Source organism: Empidonax traillii, unplaced genomic scaffold (genome assembly GCF_003031625.1).
Source record: "Empidonax traillii isolate 1590-97213 ecotype Southwest subspecies unplaced genomic scaffold, ASM303162v1 scaffold30:size3273891, whole genome shotgun sequence".
Lineage (NCBI taxonomy): Eukaryota > Metazoa > Chordata > Aves > Passeriformes > Tyrannidae > Empidonax > Empidonax traillii.
Window position 1 is genome coordinate 3,013,776 of NW_020955223.1, and position 17,607 is coordinate 3,031,382.

Consider the following 17,607-nt stretch of genomic DNA (forward strand, 5'->3'; position numbering starts at 1 on the left):
GTCCTGTTGCTAGGACAACTGAATAATTGCTTTTCTTGGATGTAGGGAATATTTTGTGTGAAACCTCCGCTGTCCCTTGAGTAAACAGTAAAGTTTAAATTGTAAGCACTTGACTGGACATAAATGATACTTTTTAAAAGTTCAAAATCAGAAACTAAGTGTCTGAGAGTTTCTGCATTCAAAGCTATAATTCTTGACCACAATCTTAACAATTATCTTCACACAATGCAAAACAGCCTAAAAATGAAAGTACATTCATGTAGGAAAAAACTGATCTGATTCCAGCTGGCCACTGCAGCTTTCAAAGGGAGAATATGGACTAGCATCTATTAGGATTTGGTCTTCCTTGGAGAGCAGATGCTTCTCCTTCTGAAAAAGAGGAATAGACAGATCAGTTTCATTTGATCCCACTGGCTGATACACTAGCACTGACTTGATAGTTACTTCCTTACTACATTATATTTTAAAAATGTACTGCATTCTCTTTTTGTCATTCCAAACCAGACACTTTTTTAATGCATTGCTTTCTGATTGCTCTCAAAGCATCTTTCCAATTCAATAATTTCCTGACAAAAAGCAAGTTTATATGAAGTAAAACTGGGTTTTGTGTGCTTTATAGCTTGCTGCATATCACGCAATATCATGTAACATAAAATTCCTTCTGTCAATGATTGTTTACTTTTCCTAGAGACAAAAAATAAACATCAGAACTTAAAACCAGACAATTTCTTACAATAACTACACTCATTTAATATTTTCTTTGCTGGTTTCAGAAAGAATGGGTGATGTTCTTGGCTAGAAAAGTTAATGCTTTTAAAGCCTTCTATACTTTCTGAATGTAATAACAATGACAGCATTTAGCACTTATATAAATCTTTTCATGCATAGAGCTCCATCCTGACATTGAAAGTATTGTTAGTCACATTTTACAGATAAGTTCTTTAACATATCAGTCAGTTCAATTTCCACACCCTCCAGACCAAATAAGTATTCTAGTAGGGGCACAAATGTCAGACATTTTAGCTGAGGAATTCCTCAACTGATTCCCAGACCTTGCTTTACTAGCAGCACATGCATTAGCTTTATGCTGATTTCTGTTAGTGAACCTTCTTTAAAATAGGAAACCCACTAAGTACCACTCCTCCATTTCTTCCTCTTCTCAAGGGACATTTTCCTGAGGTTTTTTGATATCCAGAGGTTTTCTCAGCTTTTTCTATGCACCCTTGACCTCAACTCAGTTTCCCCTGCAGACACATCTACAGACTGACTCAAGGCCCAGTACTGTTTTGGTAAAATATCTTCAGTAACTGTCTCATTTTTAATGTCTGTCCTGTACAATCAGTTTGTAAAGAAATATAGAATATTTCTATATGAAATAGTTTTATGTACATTTTTATGACAATCACTGTTTAATAATTTTCCATTTATTAGCCATAATTGGCACAAAAATGTGATTGAGATACATGACCATTATCCTGACCCTCTTGGCTTTTATGATATGCTATTTCTTGGCCTTCTTTCATTTTTTTTCATAACTGATTTTAGACTCTGTATGATCAGACTCTCCAGATGTGTTTATACAGCATGTGGCATGATATGAACCAGCCAAATTTGGATTATTTATTGACATTATAGATAAATATTATATCTACGTATTACCATTTATCAATTTGAACAGCAATATTTTGGAAGGACTTAGAGACCTTTCTATATCTAAGTCTCAAAAGGCATCATTGGGGGGAATTTTCGATTGACACTCCGGATTTTAAGCCATAAGCTGCCCAGAGTGGTTACATTTTATTTAAGGCTTTTTAAAAGCCTTTTGATTTGTTATAACCTCGAATTCGCATCCAGAGAAAGAGTCACACACTCTTCTCTAAGAGAAATTATTTTAATTTAATGAGAAAAATAAGGTATAACTTACTGGCAAAAGGTTTTATGGGAGTAAAATACAACCAAGAAAAGCATTTTACTAAAACATCCAGCAAAAAAACTCAGTTCACAGAAAACACCTATTGCAAACAATCAGTATACCAGCTTTAGTAAAACACAATTCATTGGGTTTAAGTTACCCACAAGAGAAGGAAAAGAGTAAAAGAAGAAAACAGATTAAAAGGGTAAAGAAAGAGAGAAGGCCCTCTTATCTGTTGGCCATGCGGTCTCAGCAGGCCTTATATGATAACCACCGCACCCTCCCCCCCGTGAGTTGGTTCCAACCCGTACCAATAATTCAGTTAGGTTCAAATCCAGTTTCTCACACAGGGGAAGCAACAGCTAACAAAATTTTTCATTATTTGCTTTTTTGAGAACTTACCTCCTGAAAGGTTTCCTTGATTTTAAATGAACTGAAAATACTTCAGCCCAATTCAAGTAAAAAATGATTATTGCCAATAACTGTCACTGACATTAAGGAGAGTAGTGTCAGACAAAGAGAAACATCAATTAACATAGGAAGAGTAAGATTGTTGATTTGTTGTCTACCAAAATAGACATCATTTGCTGTGTTGTCTTCATAGCCTTATATATAGTTAAAAAGCATATTTAAAAATTAGTTTGGCAGAAGAAGTAGTAGAGTTACATTTTTTATTTCCAAATTTAAATTCTAATTTAAATGGATGTGCTATAGACTTCTAGGTACATCGAGATGAGAGGAAGCAGCAAATCAGTCGTCTCAAATACTAAGTGATATTTGCCGTAGGAGAACACGAGCCTTTGTTTTCTACATAACCTTTTTTTATATATACTACGTGTTTGGTTTGGTTTTGTGAGTAAAGAAAATGTGCTGAGCTTATCTTAAATCATCAGTAAACAGAAAATAATGAAATAGCTACTGGCAGTTACTTCTTGGAATCATGATATTCCAGTTCCTGGAACTCCTGTATATGCAGAAAGAGAAAGCCTAGGGAATAAAAACAGGCAAATAGATTGCAACTAGGTAAAATGAATGAATATATAAGCTTTTCCCTGATGTTTTTAGGTCACACTGATAGTTACAAGAGTAGTTGTTGTGCAAGAGCAGAGAACAGCAACTGCCAAACATCTCTGTGGGGCCATAGCTGACCCTGTGTAAGGTGCTCTTAAACTTTTTCTAGAGGTAGTTGAGTGGCAGCACTAGGATTTCAGGAAAAGGTAGTCCTCTAAAAATAGCCTCAACTTCCTCTTAAATACCCATAATTTAAATGCCCTGCTTCATTGAGGGGCTGTTTAAATTCACTATTCCATTCCAGAGAAGCTTTGTTTTACAGCATATTTCATACATAGCCCCAGTAAATGGTATTGTTCAGTTCAGTAATCAGATGAGTTGAATGTAATGATGCATGTATACATGTTTGCAAGTTGAGGCCCTTAATGGTTGTAAAGAATATTATGTCATGGTAGCACTGTGATACAATGTAATGGGAGACAAAGAGCCTTCTGAGTGAGGAGTCATCTGAGGGATGGAGTTAGTGAGCTTCAAAAGGAGTTTCAGTGAATGATATTAAGTTACTTCAGTGTTTTAAGGGAAAAGTACATAAACAACAATTTATAATGTGAGCTCTGTAATGAGCTCTTCTAGCATAAACATGCAAAACACTGATTAGTTATAGCCGAATTTCTCTAGCTTTGGAAATCTTCTAAAATATAGCTTTTCAGTAATTGAATCACATCAAAGTATTTTTTTCTCCCACTCTTCTAAGAAAGTTATGTGTGATTTGTTGGAGGGCGGGCAGAGATGAGAAGGAAACCGTTGACAAACCAAAAGATGACTTTGATGTGGTATAGTGAAACAGTAACTTCTAAATTTATCACAAAGGAATGCACAGTGAACCTGTAAGGAGTCCTGTTTATGGTGACTGCTACCACTGAGATGAGGTCTGTCAATGTATCTGAGTTTCTGAAAGGCAACTAATATTTTCACTAATCTGTTTGTTTGTTTGTTTTTAAAAAGTATATAAATATTTTTAGATACCAAGTTTGGAAGGATATCAGAGTATGTGTGAAAGCAGATGTTGCTTTTATAGGGCAGGTTTTTTGGAAAGTTCCTTTTGTTGATATTTGGAACATAGAGTTGCACATTACCATTTTCAGTTGAACGAGTTTCGTCAGATTCTGACTTCAAAAAAATTACAGAGAAACAGCATTGCTATCATGACAAATTACCCAAACATTCCTCAGTATACCCGCTGAATTAAATAACATTTAGCTTTAGATTCTCACTTGGAAATGCAAAGATGAGTGGAGTTTGAAGAGAACTCAACTTACTGTAATTTTTTTTTTTTTTAATTTAGAAGCTGATCATCCTGAAACTATTAACACCTTGCTATATTAAATTTTACAATTTTTATTCTTAAGTATGTGTTTATTACCAACTGATACACAATTGGTGCTTCAAAGACAGCTGATTTGATCTACTGTATGAAACAGGACTGTTCAGGCATCATTACAGGATCAGAACAGTAGGAGCTACTTTCAAATAAAGCAATGAAAATATAAAACCAAATAAAATAATTTTTTCAATAAAATAAAATGACATAAAAACAAACCTACAAGCCCTCCTTTGCCATCAAACCAAATGAAATCCAATGTCTAAGGCCATTGTCTTGTCTTGTTAGATTTCAGGTCCATAAACAAATAGGTGAAGGGAATCATTCTATGAATCATTATGCAATTCTGTATCAACAAATTAAAAGTATGTTTATGCAGCTTGGAAAGGAATGATTTTGGCTTCTGTGTAGGTCTTCAGTGCATGTGTTAATTCAAAGTAAATGAATTATAACAGTAGGGAAGGTGTAGGTCTTCCATGAGAGACTGTACTTGGCCTGCTAGCATGAAACTATGGATCTAATCCTGGCCTAAAATGCTCTTTTTATTTTTAATAGAGTTTGAACTTTGCCTAGTTACAGTTGTTGGATTCTGAGTTTAAATAACTGTCTATGTGTTTTGGGAGACCTACTGAAAGAAATTTTGGGGTTTGGCTTTTTTTAAAAGTATTTTCAATCACTGATTTTTCCATCATTTGCACAGATTCTATTTGCTCTCACAGTGTATCCTCCATCTACTTCTACAACTTTTTTCATTTCTGTCTGTTTTGTTGGCAACTTCATGGATTGCGACTAAAGATAGGAATTCAGTATTACAACAAATATAAAATCTTTTTTTTAGAGCACTTCCTTGTATCACATTTTGGAAAATAGGTGACTAAAGTCCTTTGCTGTTTAGACTCCTAAGTCATTGTATTAACTCCACCAAAAGATCTGTCTTTTATGCCTTGAGCCTGAACAGAATTTCACGGCTGTACTCAGGTGAAATGTTCTGATGAAATAAGAAGAAAAAAGCTTTCTCAATTCTTACCTGTCACATTACAGCAATATTTTCATGAATTCCCAAGTTAATAAATTTAAAATACTGCAGTAGACTTTTTCCAATTAAATGAGCATTTTCTTTTGTCATAAGGAAAGAAAGAAATTTGGTTATGCTTTTTACAGTAATTTAATTAAGCATTTCCTGTAAGTTCATTCCAGTATCTATCATGGCTCACTAAAGTTGAAATTCAGTATAGAATGGTAGATTAATTGCCCTTTGTCTTAGATGAAATAAGAATCCTAAATATGCAGAGTCATGAAATTTGACTGTGTTCCTCAATTGCTTATTCAATGCTTTGGAAACCTGAATCAAGAAGAGGGCCAAAGGTTGTTAAATGTAGCGAGTAACACAGATTTTGAAGTTTACTTAATGAACCGAGTGTTTATTACTATGAAATAAATGCACCATTTAAAAAATTATGGTGGAAATGTAAAACATTAAAACTCTAATTAATTTTGGTCAGAAGCATGCAATGCACTCATTTTTCCTAAAACATTTTCATTAGGGTCTAGATTTTCTCTGTTATTGAGATAAATTTATTCCTTTCATATGGTAGTACTATCTTTTTCCATTGAAAATATGTCTTTCAGTGATGTTTACAGTGATGTCTTTCATCTGCCTTCAACTTTGGGCAGTGTGTCTCAATAGCAGCTTCAGAAGAATTTTTCTCTAACTCAGTTTTTCCTACTTTTCTATTTAATGTTGTTAATCATTTTGGAAGCGAAGAGTGTTCAGACCTCTTGATGAAAGGCTTTTTATAGCCAAACTTATTTGTGAAAACAGTTAGAGCATGAAAAAAATCTTCACCTATCATTTAGTAACTACCAAGATACATGTATTGCCTAACAACTGAGCACTTAAAAATTAAACTTTTACTTGTTGGGGTTTTTTTTATTAAATAGTACTTAGAGCTATTAATCCATTATTATTGGGCTGAGCATTTTTAGTCTCATGTAACTATTGTAAGAAAAAGCCATTTTATTTCTTAGTATAAAAAATACAAACATGAATAAGTTTTTCCTCTTATAGTTTAGTAAATGTATAGGGTAAATATGGCTGGAGTATAACCATAAATATTTAAAATAATCTTGATTAGAATATGCATTTCTAGGCTATGGAATATTATTCTGTAGTAGCATTATGAATATATACAAAGTGGAACTTTCTGTTTTAAATTTACAGTTTATAAAAATAATCAGTATATTTTAACATAAGTAGAAAATGCTATTGTGGTTTCCATATATGTGTTTATGTATGCACAGATGTAATTATTATAATTGAGGGACAAATTAGCCTTAGGAAGAATCTTAATCAGGACAGTGTCAGACTTGAAAGCTTGAAAACTGGTGCAAGTGTGCACTTGGAGACCAGAGGGGAAATTAAGGAGGTCTGTCCCATATGGGCAGCGGACAGTCATGTTAAAGTTGCTTTTCATCTCTTTCTTAGTTGATGTTTCAGGTTTGGGATATCTAAGCATTTATAGATGCAGTCTAATGTTCATAAGCGTGAACCTTCAAAGACTCAAATTGTTAAAGAGGAAACGTTTTTCCTCTACTTTCTTCAAGGAGAACCAGCTGAACTTGTAAAACAATTGTTGGGTTTCAAGCTCCACCTGCCCTGAAGAGGATCCCAACTGTAGTGGCAGTCAACCAAAAGGGCCACTCAGTGGAATGGTTGCCTCCTAAAAGGGAGAGGAACAGATGGAAGATTTGGAATCTGGCATGAAATTCCACTTCTGTACTAAGCATTAAATGAATTTTGACTGTAAGGGCTCTTGCAATGGTACATTTATCTGTATAATCAGAATTAGCAACGAGGAAATAGAAAATACACTGACAAACATTTCAAAAAGACTTTCAAGTTCTTGTATCAGTGCAAGTTAAAGGAAAGAGTTTGTGATAAAGATGCAGCTGCTTGTAGCTTCTTTAAGAGGAGCTTTAGAGTAAAAGTAGTTCTCCTGGTCTTGCATTGCCACCTAGAGCACGGTGCCGTGTACTGCTCGGGGAAGGAAACCGTCAAACGTCGCTCTTTACAATGGACAAAGTGGAGTGGAGAGCTGCTTCCAGTTAATTGATGTCGGCTTGGCTTACATTGTAATGGTTTGTCCCTTCATAGCCTGCAGTTTTTAATGGAACAGATCAGCAGAGATTTCGTTTGTAAGGACTTTGGTGAGCTTTGACAGTAAGAATTACTGGAGATGCGCATTAAAAGGTACAACTGTCAGCTTGCCAGTGGTCCCAGAGGGGGCGTTTTCTTGATGGCTGCTTCAGAATACTTCATGAAACAAATGTCAAACATAGTGACAAGGCTGTCACTATGAAAATGATCCATGTAGCAAGGGTCTCCTTTTCCTTGGAAACAAGCATCTGCCTTATCACTGCAGAACTGCAGTGACAGAAAACTGTCATCCATCACAAGAAATTTATATTTGCTTCTAATATACATTGGTAAAGAACTGTTCCATTTGTACTCTGCATTCTTGCACCACTCTTCATTATAAGGCTTGTCAGTAAGGCATTTGAAAAAGATAGCGTGGACTTTGGAAGAAAAATACCTTCTGAATATTGATGCTGGATGCTTACCTTTTGCCCATTTAACAGAGAGGCTACTTTAACCCCCAGTTTTTGCCTGACACTGGTTTTACTCCAAGTTTGGCCTATGACTTTGGAAAGCTAGACTTTATATACACAACCAAAAGCTCTCATAGTTAATAAATTTCTTTTTTCCAGATATATTTTTTAAGAGTATTGAAAGTATTTTTACCTACTTCCAACTGGTGTTTTCCTAGATAGATTCTGTGAGGCAGGAGATGAAACACCTTGCATGGACACCCTCACTGGAGCTTAGTATGTTAGTCATATTACAGCTCTTTTGGGTTAAGATACTACAGAATGTAATAGTATCAGAATTAGTCTTGAGTGTTTTTGAGATTATGTTTCTAAATTATATGATATCATAGAGAACCCTTTAGCCATTCCTCACTAGAGCAGGCCATTTTTGTGTTTTGTGTGTTTTCTTATTATTCAGATGATCCTTGACATCATCTTGTAATATATAGCTGTTTATTAAGTTTACAACTTTTTATTAATTTTACATTTGTTTATTAAGTATACATTTGTAACACAGCTCTAGAAACTACAGGTATGGTGTAATGGACAAATATGTGAATTGGTGAATTTCACAGCACAGTTAATTGAGGTGTGATCTGTTCTACATTCAAAATAGTGTCAGATTTCCTGTAGAACTAAGAGCTGTCTTATTCACTATCATCTTCTAGATTTCATGTCATTAAGTAATGGAGTAAAAAGGAGTTCTCAGACATTCTGAATGAGATTGATTAGAAGGACAAAAAGAGAAAGGGACATTCAAACACCTGTTTCTTGGCTTTTTTTCATTTTTCATTCCAGAATCTGTCTACAGGGGAATATTCTGGAATAATTACTCAAAATTATCTTTACATGTCAGACCCATCATTCTCTGGTCAGAGCAATATTTCTAGTTGACTTTAAACATGCTTTTGAAGGGGATGAACTTATGTGACAGTCTCTCTCAACTGTCAGCTAAAAACTTTCAGGAACGGGATCTTAGAAGTCAGATTCTTACCATTGGTTTCGGCAGCTAAAGATATCTAAATATTGAAGTATTCTCATTCACTCAGCAAAACTATTGAATGCTCAATACTTAACGGTTCACAACACTTATGTAGGTAGCAGATTGCAGGGTCTTGGTTCTAAATTCTTGTCCCCATTCTGTTGCCATGACCCATAAATGTGCAGCTACCAAGTACAGACTAAGCAGTTTGAAGGAAGAGATATCCACAGGGCACTGGGAGACATCTATAGAGCACCCAAAGAATCCAGTACCTTTCCAAAAGGAGGAATGCCAGGGCAAAGGATGTAGGAAAACTGATGTGGAAGGTCCATCACTCCATCAGCATCAGATGAGGATGCAGATGAGGTGTCCAGTCTTCAGTGGCTTAAGGAGCTCCTGAGCTGACATTTCAGCTCAGTGTTGTTTAACAGCAATTTGTAATGCCCTTTGTACTTTTTCTTATCACTGTTGGTTTTGTAAATCTGGAATAATGTCAATTCCAGGCTAGTAAACTTTATTCATTTCAATATAAAAATAATCTTCAGGCTGTTAAGTGTGCTTTTTCAGAGGAATAGTACAGTCCTGAGGGATTCACTTCCCTTGGCTACTCCTACAAGTCACCAGTTCTGTGCTGAGGCATCTTTTAGGTGAGTGCATTCACTGTATAATATTTGAATCCATGGTTGCCTATAGTCAGAAAAGATACCAAGACAAGTTTGATTTTTGGCATCTGATGGCAAGAACCACTTTGAAAGTTTGATTTGTGACATCTAATAGCAAAAACTACTTTAATTTTAGGATTTTTAGAATGGAAGCATTTGATGTTAGAGTCATAGGCATCTGGAAGCAAAATAAATGACAATATAAAATAGAGATGTTATAGAGTATTAATAGAAGTAACGTGAACCGAATTTCTGTTAACAGAAACCAGAATTCAGTAGTTCATCTGCTTTGCAGCCACTGGTAATAGAAATTTTGCACGCTGCGATCATGGATGGTTTTTTACAGATAACATGAAAATAAAAAGGTTTTCCTTTGCTATCCATCAGAATTAAAAGAATTATAATGATAATGATAGGTGGTAATTACTAAAACAAATATATTAAATATATTTAATCTACAGTCTGTTTGGCACAATTTCTGTATAATTAGGCTATGTAGGCTATGTAGCTGAAAATTCAAACATTATTAATGACACTGGAAACTCCAACCATTTCAGTAATCTATGTGCAATCATTGGGCTGCCTCTTGGGCTGCTAAAAAAAAAGAAAAGATAAAGCATTTCATAGAAATTTGGCATTGTCAGGAAACTGAAAGAATAGTGAGTCTTTACATCTTGTGATATGGTTAATATGTGCTCTAAATTGCCAGTTCAGACCTTTCCCAAGCACACTGGCAGTGATATTTTACTTCTTATAATTTATAGAAGTTAATGTCTCGAATTTTTATGACAATTTTCCATCATTAGTAAGTTTGCCATTCCAAGGCCTCCTGCTGTCACTTGTTTTCTGGCAGAAAGCTGCATGAGTGCCAAAACTGGTGATTCATACTTTCCCGTGTTCCCTGAAAATCCTTTTTGCCATCTTGACTGTTGTTCATGGCTGTGCACAGGTCTGGGAACTGAGCTGGCTTAAGGTGTATCTGACAAAGTTTTCTCCCTGTGATCTTCATGCTGTGAGAAAGATCAAACACCGTTACTCTGCACTTTGCACAGCAGTCACTTCTGCTCAGAGATACCGCACTTCGATTGCTGTATTAAAATGAGATGTGAGTTTCTCTTCTTGGAAAATAGAGATGAAGTAAAACCACCTGTTAAAAATAAGGATGTCCAAGGTGGAGCATGGTTTAGTACAATGCTACTCAGAAAGTTTTTGTGCATAAAAATACAAAAATAACAAAGTATCAGTCAAGTACCTGGATGACTTGTGTGTGGAAATCTGCCCACATAAATCAAATTTATGCCCTGCCGGTAGATTTTACCTGTTTGAATATGTTTTACTTGCTTTAAGCAACAGGAGACCAACAAAGGAAAGAGTATCAGTTCTGCAAAATATATACCGAAGCAGATGCTTCCATTTTGAGCATTCACACTGAGCAACTCCTGGAGTTGCCATCACCACTAAGCCATCATTTCTGCATCTCAGATGCGCTGATCACTGCAGCTGCTGCTGTAACATAGGAAATCTGCCAGAGCGCAAGCATGACCTTCAGAATTAAAACATTTCAAGCCTACACAAATCCAGAAGATTCTGTTAAAAAAAAAAACAAACCTCTTTCACTGTATGAAATCTTTTTTGTCCTCAAAAAATAAGCTCAGGAAGCTGATGTTCAGTATTGAACCTAATGTGCCTTCACTCTCTTGTGGAGGTAGGGCTCTGTTGTCTTTGAAATTTCTGCATACTCTTGGTGTTAGGAGAGGAAGCCCTAAGCATTATGTCAAGTGTTCTGGGAAAAAAAATTATAGTATAGGGTTTATATTCCCTGTATGAGGGAGCACAAGTCAGGACATTGGAATAATATCAGATTGTGTTCTAGGGATGTGGGTTAGTTGGCATTGAGGTCAGTTGGGATACAACTTCTGTATGTAGGGACCTTCAGAAACATGCAGATTTGCTGTTCTTTTATTAAGAAGTTCTTTGTTAAATAGCCTGCTGTTTTTCTATAGCAGCCAAAAGTTTCTGTGCATGGTTTTTTAATTCCATTTATTCTTTTGGCACCTGTAAGCAGTATGGCTAAGCTTAGTTACACCTCACTCCTTTGTAGTTTCCCATTCTGCCCTGCCTGTGTTTTCTTTTGAAGTTTGACCTCTGCATGTGTGCTATACATTACACTCTCTTGAATATATTCTACACTTCTAATTTCAATGAATCAGAGGTGTTCGGTTTCACACACATGCACAGACTTGTTTCTCACCTAAACCAGAAGAGCCACAGGGCTCACTATATGTTTTAAAGGTAATTGAAGAGATGACAGTCCAGAAAGATAAGAAAAAATGCTTTTAGCCTTTAGTGGCAAGTCACGTAAATATTTCTGACTGCCTAGCCTGTCCCCAGAAGGGGGAGGATTTAGAGGCAGAATGGTTTAGAGTGTGCGCTTCTTTAATAGAATAACTAGCTTTTCCATTTTATTTTAGTTCTGTGTAACATATTACAAGACCACTTTTTTTTAAATGAGAAATTCTATTGCTCTTCTATTTTGTGCTGCCCATGTGATCTTCCAATATGTTTTCTGCCTCTAAAACTTAATTATAGTCATTCCTACAAAGCATGCTTTAAAGGACTAGGATGCAAAAAGATATTTTCCTACAAGAATGAAGATGCTGTTTTAAATCAGGATACTACACCCTGGGTTCCTGGGTTCACCTAATGTCCCTGCTATTTCCTTTCTCTCAGCTGTTGACTTGTGATGAGTGGTGTTATGGCAGCCAGGATGCTTCTTCATTCCCAAATTTCAGTTCTTTTCTTGTTTGTGTTATTGAAACATGGAAGATTCTCTGTAAATTGAATTAAAATGCAGGCAGAAAAACTGGACATACTTTGAAATTGTGATAAGGACTCTTCATGATGCAAGTTACCTTATAAAACCGTTTTCTCAGTCTTCCATAATTTATACTTTGGAGGTCATGATTTTGTACTGGACACAAAACAGTATCCATTCCTATGGAAACGGGCATTATGATGTCACTTCATTTTTCCAGTGAGATCCAGAGGAACCTGTAGTGAATTATGAGCCCTACTCTTGGAGCTAAAGCTGTAGAATATTGTAAGCCTGCTGCTGCCTGACATGCTCATGTTTCCTATTTTAGACCTGACTGATCTTCAGATAACATATGGTGGTACAAGTAATTGGAAAATTGGCAGACCTGTCAAGAAAATATGCTAGATGGGACAAAAATACGATGTTGCAGCACATAAAGTGTCTCTGAAGTTAAATTTATTGTCCTTTATCAAATGGTGAAGTAAACGTATCTGGTCTCAAAAAAATGAAACATTTTTCAATGGCAGATGCTTTTCAGAAGTAATTTTTAGTACAATGATGAAAGTTCTTGCATTCAAAAGTAATTTAGTGGAAACCTCTGGTCAAGAACAAAGGAAAGGTGTATAATACTGTCTGCTGCAGACGTTTGAAAATCTTGTCATCTGTGTGTGGTTTAGTAATTTCTTTATGTAACCATCCAGTAAATGGTCAGTAAAATATTTACTCAGTAAATTATTCTTCTGCTATAAATGTAGGTGATTAGACTTGTTTAAACTCCTTATCATTTTTATTTCAACTCTTGAGCAAAATCAGTCACTTGAATTAATGACTTTTTTTGCTGATTTTTATGCTTGTTGGTCAGGCAAAAGATGGCAGAAGTCTCTCCAGAATTCTATACATCTGCATAAGTAGAAAAGGTGTACTTCTTCAGTAAGTTGATTAATGTTCATGTTTTCATTTTCTTTTACAGGAAGATGAAGCTGAAGCTGAAGCAGAAAATCCATCTCAGGAGCTGAATTTGGAACAGAAAAAATCAAAAAAATAGGAGATTACTGTCTTGTTTGAAATATTTGCAACTTGTGTAACAGTGATTATAGTTTCTCATTGTAAAATTAACAAAAAAAAGTTCTCAATAAAGTCATTGAAAATTAAATTCATGGTTCACTGGGGAATTAATTAAGTAGCTCCTGGTGATATTTTTGATTGCATTAAAAGCTGAATTATCAGAACTGAGTACCATACCAATAAAATTCTGAAAGCTTTTTGAACACGTTATGGAAAGCTGATGGGTTATTCATCACTAATAGCATTTACTCAGAAAACAGGGCAGTTTTATATTTTAGTCTACAAAGAAATGTTATCCTTAAAGGATAGTTATAACTCAGGCATATTTTGGTATTTCTGAGCAAGAGCTTTGATTCTTAAAAGTTAGATAAGTATGTTCTACTAAATGAGTTCTGAAATTTCTTCTGTTCAGTGATTAAAATAAATGTTTCTGAGGACTAGGTGGAGGCAAGAATTTTTTTATCTGTATAGTCTGTTTTCAGAAATATTGAGTTTTACAATTGTATCATGGGATTTTTAGTTGGTTTGTTGTTGCATTATAGGTTTCTTTATGTAAACCTTTTCCATCTTTATGTGATCATAGTCTTTTAATTAAATTTGAAGCTTTCATCTTGATTAGGCCATCTAACCCAGGTCTTATTCCTTGGTGCTAATCTTTCCATTCCAAAGTTAAATAATTTCTCGCTGTGTCATTAGATCTTCAAGTGAGTAATAAATATCTAAAATAACTTTTCTTCCTATAGTCATAATTTTGTTTTGTAATTTACCTCTGCTTTTTAGCCTGTGCAGGTTAGTTAATGGGAAGGTTAGTACAAGAAAATCAGAGGTAGATTTATAGCCCAATAGTTTCAAAGATTGCAACGAAGAAACAAAAAATCTCACTGATTGTTTTAGGATTGAGACAACACTCACTGGTGTTCCTTGAGTGCAGTTTATCTTGCTCTAGAAGAAATTAATTATATCTAATTGAAAAAGTTCACCTCTTTTCCCACTCTTCTATATTTTTTACTGTTATTCTGTATATTGAGTGTTAGACTGTAAATAATATTCATCCTCAATTTTATCCTGTCTGTGTAAATTATAGTTTCAGATATTTTAAAAACAACATGCCTGTGCTTAAGTAATATCTTTTATAAATTCTTTTCTGGTTCATGAGGTTCAAATGTGTGTAGTTCATGGACAAATTTCAATCACAATTACTCTACAGGAGTTTAATAACACTAGATCTCATTTTAACGAATGCAGCTATCATGTAAATTAGCATATAAAATAACTTCAGCATTGGTCTGTTTGGTGCAGATCAGCTACTGTAACCATGTCAGAAAGGAGGGGGATTATGATTTTGTCTTCAATGCAGTGGAAGAGACAGATTTTGGAAGGACGGAAACTGAGTTTTACTCTGAAGGACCTTAGGGACCATTTTCTGTGCAGCAGTGTGAAGGATCACAGGGTAGATGAGAACAAAGGGAATGCTTTTCATTTTTTTCAGACTAACCCAGAAAGCCACAGTCACGTCTCAGGGCTTAGTTCTGAACAGCATCTGAAGAAGGGGCAGGGTTTCCATTGGAACGGGCTGAAAGGCCTCTGAATTTTGAAGGACAGAGCTAGTAACTTATAAAAAAGGTGAGAGAATGAAGTTTTACATGGGACTTACACAAAGGTAGCATAATGGCAGGGGGATTTATTGGCTGGGATGGATTATGGCCATGTCTACCTGCTCCCATCTCCAGTGCACTTGATGTTTGGGTTTAGCCATGCAAATTACCCTGTCTGAAATTAACAGACAGGGTCTCATTTGTGCAAAATCATCTATTTCATTTCAGTCCATGGCAGCACGCTTGTCCTTTTTGCTGTGAATCTGTGCTCTTTGACAACCCAGGACTTGTACAGGTGTGTCAGAAGAGAAGGGTGGTTATTCAGTGTTCAGGTTTTGTATGAGAATGTATTACTTGGCTCTCGAACACCTGAGTGAGAAAAATAGTTCAGACTTTGAATGAAAGGTACAGAACCTTCCATTTGCTGCATAATACTGATCACCTTAAAAGAAGTATTTCTGTATCTTTACTAAATTCTTCAAAAATTTAGTGTAAAAGTATAATTACATAAATCATACTTTTAGATAACTTCTTTTTCAGAAATCCAACATATGTCATTCGAAGTCTACAGTCACTGTTGTTAACCTGTCCCTTGGTTATTTACTTCAAGATTCAAGGACCAGAATTTAGACATTTTCACTGCAAAATAATAATAACCAGTACTGTTATCATAATCATCTGGGGTGGAGATGAAGTGAAACCAATGTGACTGAATCAAAATGCAGTCCTAACTTCATCCCTTCCAGAAAAATGTAGGAGACCTATTTTAATGACTTGTTTGGAGACAATTTTACTAAATAGAGAGGTATTCACCTGATAAAGATCAAATGGATCAGATGACTGTATAAAATAGGTGACTTTGTTTCCTTTATTTTGATTCTGGTCTAGTTGAAATTTGCAGCTGAATTGATTTCTTTTGCATTCTTGAGTTTTCAGACTACCAGTATGAATTATGTTTTGGTCATATATTTTTTCATCAGTGTTCAGAGATTTTTTTTTTTATAAATGCACTGTGTAAAGCAGATGGCTGCAACACTCCTGTATGACTATGACATGATACTTCTGAGTGTTACTGCTCATCAGAGCTAAAAAAAAACCTGATGCAGAATATTGTGACTTTTATTAAAGGTGTGTCTGTGCTGCAGTCAAATACAAGTTAGCTTGTATACTGTGAACAGCTCCTGCAGAATGAAGTTCAATGCTTATCTGAATAAACTAAAAGCTAACTTAGAGGCAGGATGAACAAAAGCTGAGACAGCTTTAATTCAGCTGATTACAGAAACTGTTATGGAGCAGTATATTCTTTGTATGTAAACACACAGAGACACCTCTATGTACATGTGTGGAAGCAGCCAGTTATAATGTCCTTTTTATTTGATTCTCTTTCCTTCTATGATGTTATTTAATAATGAGTCACATGCTGATCTGAAAATCTAGATGGAGTACTACTTACTTCCCACTGCATCCCTCTCATGCATGACAGTGGTGGTGCTCCCCAGCTGGGAATTGCAGTTTTCTGTATTGCACCAGTGACAGCTATTTTAGGGTGGCTTAGGAGATGATAATTGTGGTTTTGGTGCTTGAGGAGAAGCTATCATTTTGTTCATATTAGAGCAAGTTCCCTGCTTTTTGTGCAGTTAATGGTGAATTACTGTTGGGTTTTGTTCAGTCCTTCATGTTTGCTCTTTTCCCTCCTGTGGTACAGTGGGCTATAGAGAATTTTTTGGACTCCCAACACTGTTTTATATTACAGACAACCACTTCATCCTCAGAGAAGAGCAAATTTCTCTATTACTATAATTTTTGTTCTTAGAAAATAATGTCTGACCTTTCAACTGCCTCATATAGGGATCAACAATTTGAGGTGTGAAAGTTCTTGTCAATCACTCACAAAGTAATGTTTCTGATTTATGAGTGTGGATTATGTTGTATTGTAGACTTATGAGAAATACTTTGCTGTTAGATGATTTTCCTTCGTTATTACCTAATTGTTGTTGTCATGCAAGGATTCTTGTTCTGAATGCTACATTCCTACATTAAAGATAGGACTAAATGATTGGCATGAGCTAAAAAAGCAAAGCTACTTTTGACATGGGTGCTGTAATTTCCCGTTTGTAGCTCCACAGGCATTGAAATTGTTGGATCTAAAATGTGGTGCAGTCATAAGGATTCTCAACAAAAGCAGATATATCTTGGTATTTTAATCTTAGCATATATGGAACTTCTTATGGCTGAATGAGAATCCACAGTAGTTTTGTTTTCTCTTTATGATATATTGAAGTGTGTTGCTACACTGGATATTTGGTGCTCATTTATAGTTTTTCTCCTGAACAACACTAGACATAGTGTATTTTGTGCACTAAGTGTCGCATGCAATGGCTAATCCTAACACAATAATCATTTTCTGCTCATTAGATAGCATTTGTATACCTTTAAATTAAGAAAACTATTTAAAACAATTATTACTTCTCAGGAGCTTCAGTACTTGCACAGTAGGAATTTTTAAAGGGAGAGAACCACACTGACAGAGAAGTAT

The 17,607-nt window shown here is 35.3% G+C and overlaps 1 protein-coding gene across 1 annotated transcript in view; it reads left to right on the plus strand.

Moving 5' to 3' along the window:
* Positions 1-14,204, plus strand: part of PHF14 (PHD finger protein 14) — a 158,776-nt gene extending 144,572 nt beyond the window's left edge. Inside the window, exon 20 of the mRNA XM_027911068.1 lies at positions 13,382-14,204. The gene's annotated coding sequence lies outside the window, so the exon portion shown is untranslated. The remainder of the gene's footprint in view (positions 1-13,381) is intronic.
* The last annotated feature ends 3,403 nt before the right edge of the window (positions 14,205-17,607 follow it).